General features: G+C 37.8%; 1 long non-coding RNA gene across 2 annotated transcripts; it reads left to right on the top strand.

Moving 5' to 3' along the window:
• Nucleotides 1-2,271: 2,271 nt before the first annotated feature.
• On the top strand, nt 2,272-6,310 carry LOC136017765 (uncharacterized). 2 transcript variants are annotated; one of them, XR_010614072.1, is made up of 3 exons: nt 2,272-2,317; nt 3,392-3,488; nt 4,891-6,310. It is a non-coding gene; the product is annotated as an uncharacterized LOC136017765 (long non-coding RNA). The 2 variants fall into 2 exon arrangements; XR_010614073.1 differs by having other exon boundaries at nt 2,293-2,317; nt 3,395-3,488.
• The last annotated feature ends 1,614 nt before the right edge of the window (nt 6,311-7,924 follow it).

Raw genomic sequence — 7,924 nt, forward strand, 5'->3', positions numbered from 1 at the left:
CTATATAATAAATATGATTGTGAGGTTAAAAAACTGCGTCTTATTATTGGTAGACAAAGACTTGATATCTTTAACCTATGTAAAAGAGGTCTCTATTGTTATGTGATGCTACCACCTAAGTAGCTTCAAGGAGAGAAAAGGGACAACAACCGCAAGACAGAGTAACTCAGCTGTAGGGCAAATGTTCCTCACAGTGACGGTGACTAACCACCATATAGGAAAAACCTATAAAGGCAAATCGCAGATTTCTGATTTCTTGACAACCCAGGCCTTTCTGAATAGATACTTATTAATCAGTTTTCCCTACAGTTACACTCAAATGACATTTGTGATGTGCAGAATAGTCATGACCTATCTCACACCATGCAAACTGACTGACAGAATGTACTCTTTGTGTATTTAAAACTTGTAAGAGTAAACATCCCATATGTTTTACCTCTGTAACATGTGGGAATAACCATAACTTAGTAAATTAAGTATATAAGTCTCTTCCCTACTTTCATCTAAAAATATATGTATTTCTCACTTAGAATCATTCCCTTTTGGCACGAGGGAGGCTTGACAGCTCTTGGCATAAAAGAACATGTGATTAACACATGTGGGCTCAGTGTTCCTCATTTGAGAATACTGGCTTCGTTTGTATGGAATACAAATATGTCACATTTCCTCAATATCTGAAACAGAGCATTTATATTTATGAGGATACAAACTCATTTTCTCAAGTCTCTGATATTTGTTGAAAATTAATCATCCCCTTGCGAAACACATTCACTAGAATATTCATAGGAAGCAAACATAACGAATAATCATATTCAACTTTCATAATCAAGGTTCCCAAAGCAATTTGCAGGAGATAGGTATCATAATGCCCAGCTATGGACAGGGAAACTGAGGTGTAATATTAACTTGCTAAACATCAATAGCAGAAATGTATTACACACTAGATTTTTTGGCAAATCCCTGCAATTCCTGTTCCTCTAATGCACAAAGATAGTAAAAAAACCCAAAAACCTTTAATTTCAATCAACATTAATATATTTCTGTGATCTTGTGATCTTCAGCAAGATTTCCCTGAAGCAACTGGTATTTCTCCATAATGTTTAGAATGTCTGTGTTCTTCAAGACTTGCTTATTTTACTTGAGCTCCCTGAACTATCATACTAAAAATCTGAAAACCTAGAAGAGGTCTTCTGACTTTATTTGTAGGAATGCTGCGAAGTCAGAAATATTATGTGAAGCCTCTGTTCAACAATTTTTACTTTCATTCTGGTCTAATAAAAGTAGATTCAAGTAAAATTTCTTGTTTGTACAATAAGATAAGGACAAAAGGTCACCATAACCAAAGTTTGTTTAATCTTCATGCTATCATATTTTTGAAAGTATATTTTATGAAGGGAAAAAACCCTCAGCTTAAAATTTAACTTTGCAAATTCGTAAGATACCATTCTTCCATTACCATTATAATTTTAATTGAGGCTAAAGGATCCAACCTTTAACTCTACATGGAGAAAGAATTTTAACCTTGCTTTTCACAGTTAGTGGGGGATAACTGGATTTGTTCCTTAAAAAAATGAGAACACTGAAATTTTAAAACATTGCACTGGCATTTCCTCTCCATTTATGTACCTATACTTTGATGATGAAGTCGATTCACAGCCCAACTTAACAAGCATAACTATATATATACTCACTTCTTACTGCTGAGTTTAATAGTTTCTTATAAAATGATATATGCTGATGTAAATATAGCTAACAAAGTAATTATATTCACAAAATACTTAATAAATTTCCTTCTCCACATAAAGACTGAAAAATAACATCTCCGCCCTTTGCTTAGTGATTTTAACGTGAAACCACTGGTGAAGTTGTCAACATATTCTCAGTGTAATACATTGAGCCAGTATGTGTGGTTGTCAAATAACTGGAGGCAAGAAGTGACTGAATTCCTTTAGGATTTTAAAGTCCTACTGCATTTTTGCTTGGATACATTGTCCTGGGTTTACCAGGAGCCGTTTTGCTCCTTCTTAGTAACTGGTGCAAGCTCTGTGTTTTGACTTCCAGCCTGGGCAGAGAGCTGATAACACCGATTGTTTTTAATTGTTGCTAAGTAATGTTTATTCTGGCCAAGGACTCTGTGAGTCTCATGCTCTGCTGGGGACGAGGGAGGCCGGGAGGAAGCAGAGACAGGACACCTGACCCAAACTAGCCAAAGAGGTATTCCATACCACAGCACGTCATGCCCGGAGAGGTAACTGGGAGTTACCCGGAAGGGGCGGGCTCTCTCTCTCTTCGGGGGGGTCGAACTCGTTCGGCGGTGGTATCGTATTCTCTTGTTATTTTCTCTTATCAATATTATCATTGGTGGTAGCAACAGTGATTTGTGTTATACCTTAGTTACTGGGCTGTTCTTATCTCAACCCGTGGGAGTTACATTCTCCTGATTTTCCTCCCCATCCCTCCGGGAGTGGGGAGGGTGGGGGGGGGTGGTGTGAGTGGACGACCTGTGTGGATTGGTTTAAACTATGACATACATCTTTTCTGGGCCATTAAGACACAGTTGTCAAAAGAATAGATGAAAAAAGTTTTTAATGTTTTATTGTTGAGTGACAGTTTGAAGGACTTCCTCTATCTCAGTATCCAGGGTTTACGCTGTAAACCTGTATTTTATCTGCACACACTCAACCCCCAAAGCAGTCTGCTAAGGGTAAAACTCGTTTTAGAGAAAACATAACAGAGTTTTCTGGATTCTGATCACACATCCTACATTACTGCATTATCTAATATGATCCCCTTCATTAATGCATATGCTAGTTCTTCCGCACCACCCAACAGGAGCTGCTCATTGCCTATGCTGACTGACATGCAACCCTTAGGAATGTGGTCTAACTACACACATGGACCAAACCATATTGTGCTATTACTCCCAGTTATGCTGCTCTGATGTCCAAGCCACTCAACATACACAAAGCATGGAGAAACATGACTGGTGAGGGATGAAGAACAGTAAAGTAGGGATTCTATGGGTCCAGTAAGAGCAAAAGGAAAACTGAGGAAAATACAGGCCCACTGCTCAGTGAGGTGAAGGATGCTGTGGTAGGGATATAGGAAGGCCTCAACGAGGGTTAATCTTAAATGGCAAGGTCTACTTACAGACATCCTGGGGGACACGAAGTGAAGTACTGCTCATAGTGGAGGAAGACTGATCCACACTGCACAAACTGGACATACACAAGTCCAAGCAGTGAGACAGGAGACATCTGAGGCTTTAGGTACAAAAAAGACAACGTCAAACAAACCAGACTAAGTCAGGTGGAAAGCTACCAATGTAGGCAGTGGATACTGCATATTACATAGAAGGAGAGACTGAGAGTTGGTTTTTTTCAACCTGAAGCAGACACACAAGCCTTAGAAGATGGGAGCAGGAAGGAGATCTACTGCTTTCTAGAACTGCCTACTGGGAGGTGTGGAGATGACAGCGCCAAACTGAAGTGAGTGGAAAAGGCGAATCTCTACCCTTGCGGATATTTCAAACTCGAGTGTGCAAGGCCATAAGAAATCTGATCCAAATTACAAACAACATAATTATAATTTGTTGATTTTAATCATCAACACAATTACAGTTTCAACATAAAACATCACATAACATCAACACAATTATACTCTACTGATTGTAATCATCAACATGATTATAATATCAACATCAACATATAAGATATAGCATCAACATAATTATAACTGGTTGACTGTAGTCAAGTTTTTTTTTTTTTTCTCTCCATATGACTATTGATATTAATATTTTGGAAGAAAGAATCTTTAGTACTTTTTCTACTTTGGATAAAATGCAAAGGTAGGAAGTCATATTCTAACTCTGCCATTCACTTAAGCTCATTCCCTGAAACTCCTTACCTTTAAGAACACACCCATGTTCAAGCTCTACTGAGGAAAAATGAGTGGGAAAATTGAGGAGACACCAAAGATGGCAATGAAAGACTTAGAAAAATCAAATAATGGAAACTAATGCAATTTCAAAACCTGTTCATACTGACCATACTGACACAAAGCTTCACTTTCTGTAATACTGTGCACATTAGAGCAAGTATGCAGAAAGCTGGGGAGAAATCCCACAGGCTTATGCCAGTGCAGATGAAGAGGTAATACAGAAACACCTCAGTGGAGGAAACAGTCCGGAATGCTCAGTGAGAAGTCACTCTACTGCAAAGTACTATATGACTGTGAGGCAAATAAAAGGCTAGGAGAATCCTGGGCAGTTTAGAAAGGAAAAGTAAGTCAAAGTGCTGAGAACAGCTTCTCTATACTTGTGGGAGTTATGCCTCAGTTTCTGACAGTTCAGTACAGAAAGACAGGTGCATTTGACAGATGTACTTTATTTTCAAGACTGAAGAAAATTCCAGACATATACAATAAAACACTTATTTCATCCTATAAAAATGAACAGAAGAGTTTGCTGAAATCCTAGCAACGCACAAGTAGGTGAAAGAAAGTACTAAAACATGCAAATGGGAGGTACAGGATTAAATGCTATTTATGTTTTCGTAAATGTCTTTTTCATAAATTATTTATGTTTTCATTCACCTTTCCATGACCCTTACTTCATTCACTGTACAGGGGTTGTTACAGTATTGTTACTACTCTACACTTCAGTGTGGGCAGAGGGGACAGGTCAGGACATGGACATCATCTCATTCAGCCAGAGTTTTGTTTGCCTTAGTTCTTCCCCCAGGTTACATGGAACTAGCAAAAGCTCTAAGTCCAGCTAACTGGCTGACCACTTCCTGGTAGAACCAGCCATAGTCTTTCATAAACTGCATGTAGAGGTTAATGCCTTACTCTATTATTATTTTTCAGCCGTTCATCCCTTTTTCCTTACAGACGATGGACTCCAGAGTTTTTCCATCCTACAAACATCAGTGGACTGTGAGGAGCAACAGGATATAGGAGAATAAAGTCTATCAGAGTACACTCGACATCATTTGAATTAGTATCTGTTCCAATATGCAAAAAGCAACAAGACTGACCACAGACGATCAATTCTAGTATGTTCTGCTGATCATGCAAAGCAAGAAGTGGTGGGGGGTTAATTAACAATACTTGGTTTGAATAATATGAAGAACTGACCTGACTGTGGGATTAATCAGACTACAGAACAAATAGTCTCCCAAAGGAAGAGGTAGAATTTCCACAGCTTGAAACATTATGACAAGATTCAATGAAACTAAGGGGAATCCACAGCAAAATAACCACATCATGACTTCATAAAGTGGTACAGTAGACATTTAATAGGTATACTCCAACTTCAAGTTATTAAAAAATTAAACCTGCATACTGAAAGAACTGCTTGGTCCTATAGCCAGAGGTTGGGCATGAGTATACACAATTTCTGTAACACAAGAACAAACACCAACAGTAACAAAATATTGGAGCTGAAGATTCATCCCTGGACAAGAGCATGGTATCTTGCTCAACCTCTAATGCACTGGAAGGAATCACAAAAGCAACACCTATCACCTTCCAACTTGCTGCCATGTGGAGGTGGGAAACTCCTGGGAAAAAGCCTAATTAGCCTATAACTTTTTATCACATGCAAATGCATTCCTTGCATTGAAAAATGGTGGCAAAAGGTATATACTTCTGTGCATACTGCTGGTAAGGTGACATAAAGCCTGGTCTCCTTCTGTGAATTCCTGAAGACAGGGAAAAAATAATAATTAAAAAAAAAAAAGCACTAGTGATTTCTGCTATACTTCCAAAATACCAATCGGCTGGGGTTTCTGTCTAAATAAAACTCACTCTTGTTGCAGCCTATTTCCTCGCATCTTTTTATTAAATATCAGTATCTTTCTCTTTGCCCTTTTAAGCCTTGAAATCCACCTCTGCAATGCAGCATCTTCTTTACTTAACACAATGATCATACTCAGCTCCTCTGCAGCTGAATCCTTTTAAACCCCACATCTATCAAGTAAACCCCAAACTTTTTATCCTGTTTGCCATGACAAAACCTTCCTCTACATTTTAAAATACTTTATGTTCAGTGCAGCCAAACTGTTTCAAGAAGCCTTTAAACTAAGCAGCTTATAAATATTGTGCCATTTTGAAGATGCATGCCGTATTCAAAGAAACTCTTGCAAATCTTATCAGTTTACCACTTCTACTACAGTCATGCTTTAAGATTTGAAGCAAGTCAGATCACACAGAAACAGATGCAACAAAAATATTCTTTTTCTCACTATTTTTCTTAAACAGATCTCAGTGCAACACTCCTACTCTTAATTAAACCTCAGTAATGACTCAAGCTTCTTTCAAGTTTGTTTATTTCACTACCTAACTAATAAAAATGCCCTAAAAATTCAAAACTACATTATACATTATATCTACTGCCCCTTCTAGCAAAATTTTCTGCAGAGAGGGGAAAAGGAAGGAAGTGCTTGGAACAGCTCTCCAGAAACTTATTTTAGCTACCAGAGAAATTTGTTTTTGCTGGATAAGAATTTCAGTTACTAACCCAAAAATCCATGTGCTTTACAAACCATGACTTGTATTAGAAGGATTTGCAAAAAACCAGCATACTTGTCACACTGATGCACTTCATAAATGCAAGCCTCCTATATATATGTACAGTATTGTGGAACAGAAGAATTGCTAAACAAATTACTGCATTTCACTACCCAGCAGGGTAATAACCATAGCAACATCTCACAGAAGAGGAGGAAGGTTGAGAAACTGTAGCTCTGGGATTAGATATTTGTAGACTCCATTTTGAAGATAAAATCTTTATTTAATTAAATGTTTATTTATTTTTTTGAAAAAAAAAAGCCTTACGCGTCTACAATAGATTAGAAAATTCATACACAAAAGTATATAAACCTTGCAGAAATTGCTAATTGCCATATTTTACAAAATTTTACTAAAAAAGAATAAAAATTAGGTACATCCACAAGAGTAACTGTGTAGATATTAAGCATATAAAAGGATGAGGTGAATATACAAAGGTTAGACAATTTAGTTTTCAATATGTAGCTCCTTCTGGGACTCACCATCATGCAACATATGCATTTACTAATATGGTTATGAGCACAGTCTAGCTCATTTTGTTTTTCTTGGCTTAGAAATCAGTTACACCCTTTAAAATTCATTCAATAAGCTGCTGGCCAATTTAAAAGGTAAGTTCAGAATCACAGGGACAGACTGGAGAGGTCTAGGAGTTGAGTTTTGTCTGGCTTTAGAAGTACCTTAAAGTCTGCCTGTCTACCTGAAATTCTTCAGCTTTTTGACCAAGAAACCTTCCTGAATATTTCATTCCAAAGGTCTTTTCAGATACAATGATCATTTCAATGTACTCTAACTTACAAACGCAAAGGTGCAATAAAACTGAATGAATTGTATTTGGATTGTGATGCCCAGAACCACAGAAAGTTGCAAGGAACCTCCAGAGGCCTCTAGTCCAAAACCACACACAAAGGAAATGTGGCTAAAGAAGGTTGCCAAAGGCTGTATCCAGTGAAGTCTTGAACATCTACAGGAACAGACATCCTCTCTGAGCCTCATTCCAATAATTTACCATTCCTACACTGAAAGTTTTTCCTTACATCAAGTGGAATTTCCCATATTCCAATCTGTTGCCTCTTGACCTATGCCTCTGAGACAAGTTCATCTCCATCAGGACTCCGCAATGCTGCAATTAGGCAGTTGTAGATCACAGTAACATCCTCCCTGGTCCTTGTCTTCTCTGGTCTGAACAAATGCAGCACTCTGAGCCTCTAATCATACATCATATGACACAATCCCAGTCTTTTGATAACCCTCTACTGGACTCCATTGTCTTTGTCAATGTCTTCCCTGTTCTAGAGTGCCAAACCCACATAAAGTGTTCCAGGATATCTATCCAAGTTTGAATCTCTGTTAAGAC

Source organism: Lathamus discolor, chromosome 6 (genome assembly GCF_037157495.1).
Source record: "Lathamus discolor isolate bLatDis1 chromosome 6, bLatDis1.hap1, whole genome shotgun sequence".
NCBI lineage: Eukaryota > Metazoa > Chordata > Aves > Psittaciformes > Psittacidae > Lathamus > Lathamus discolor.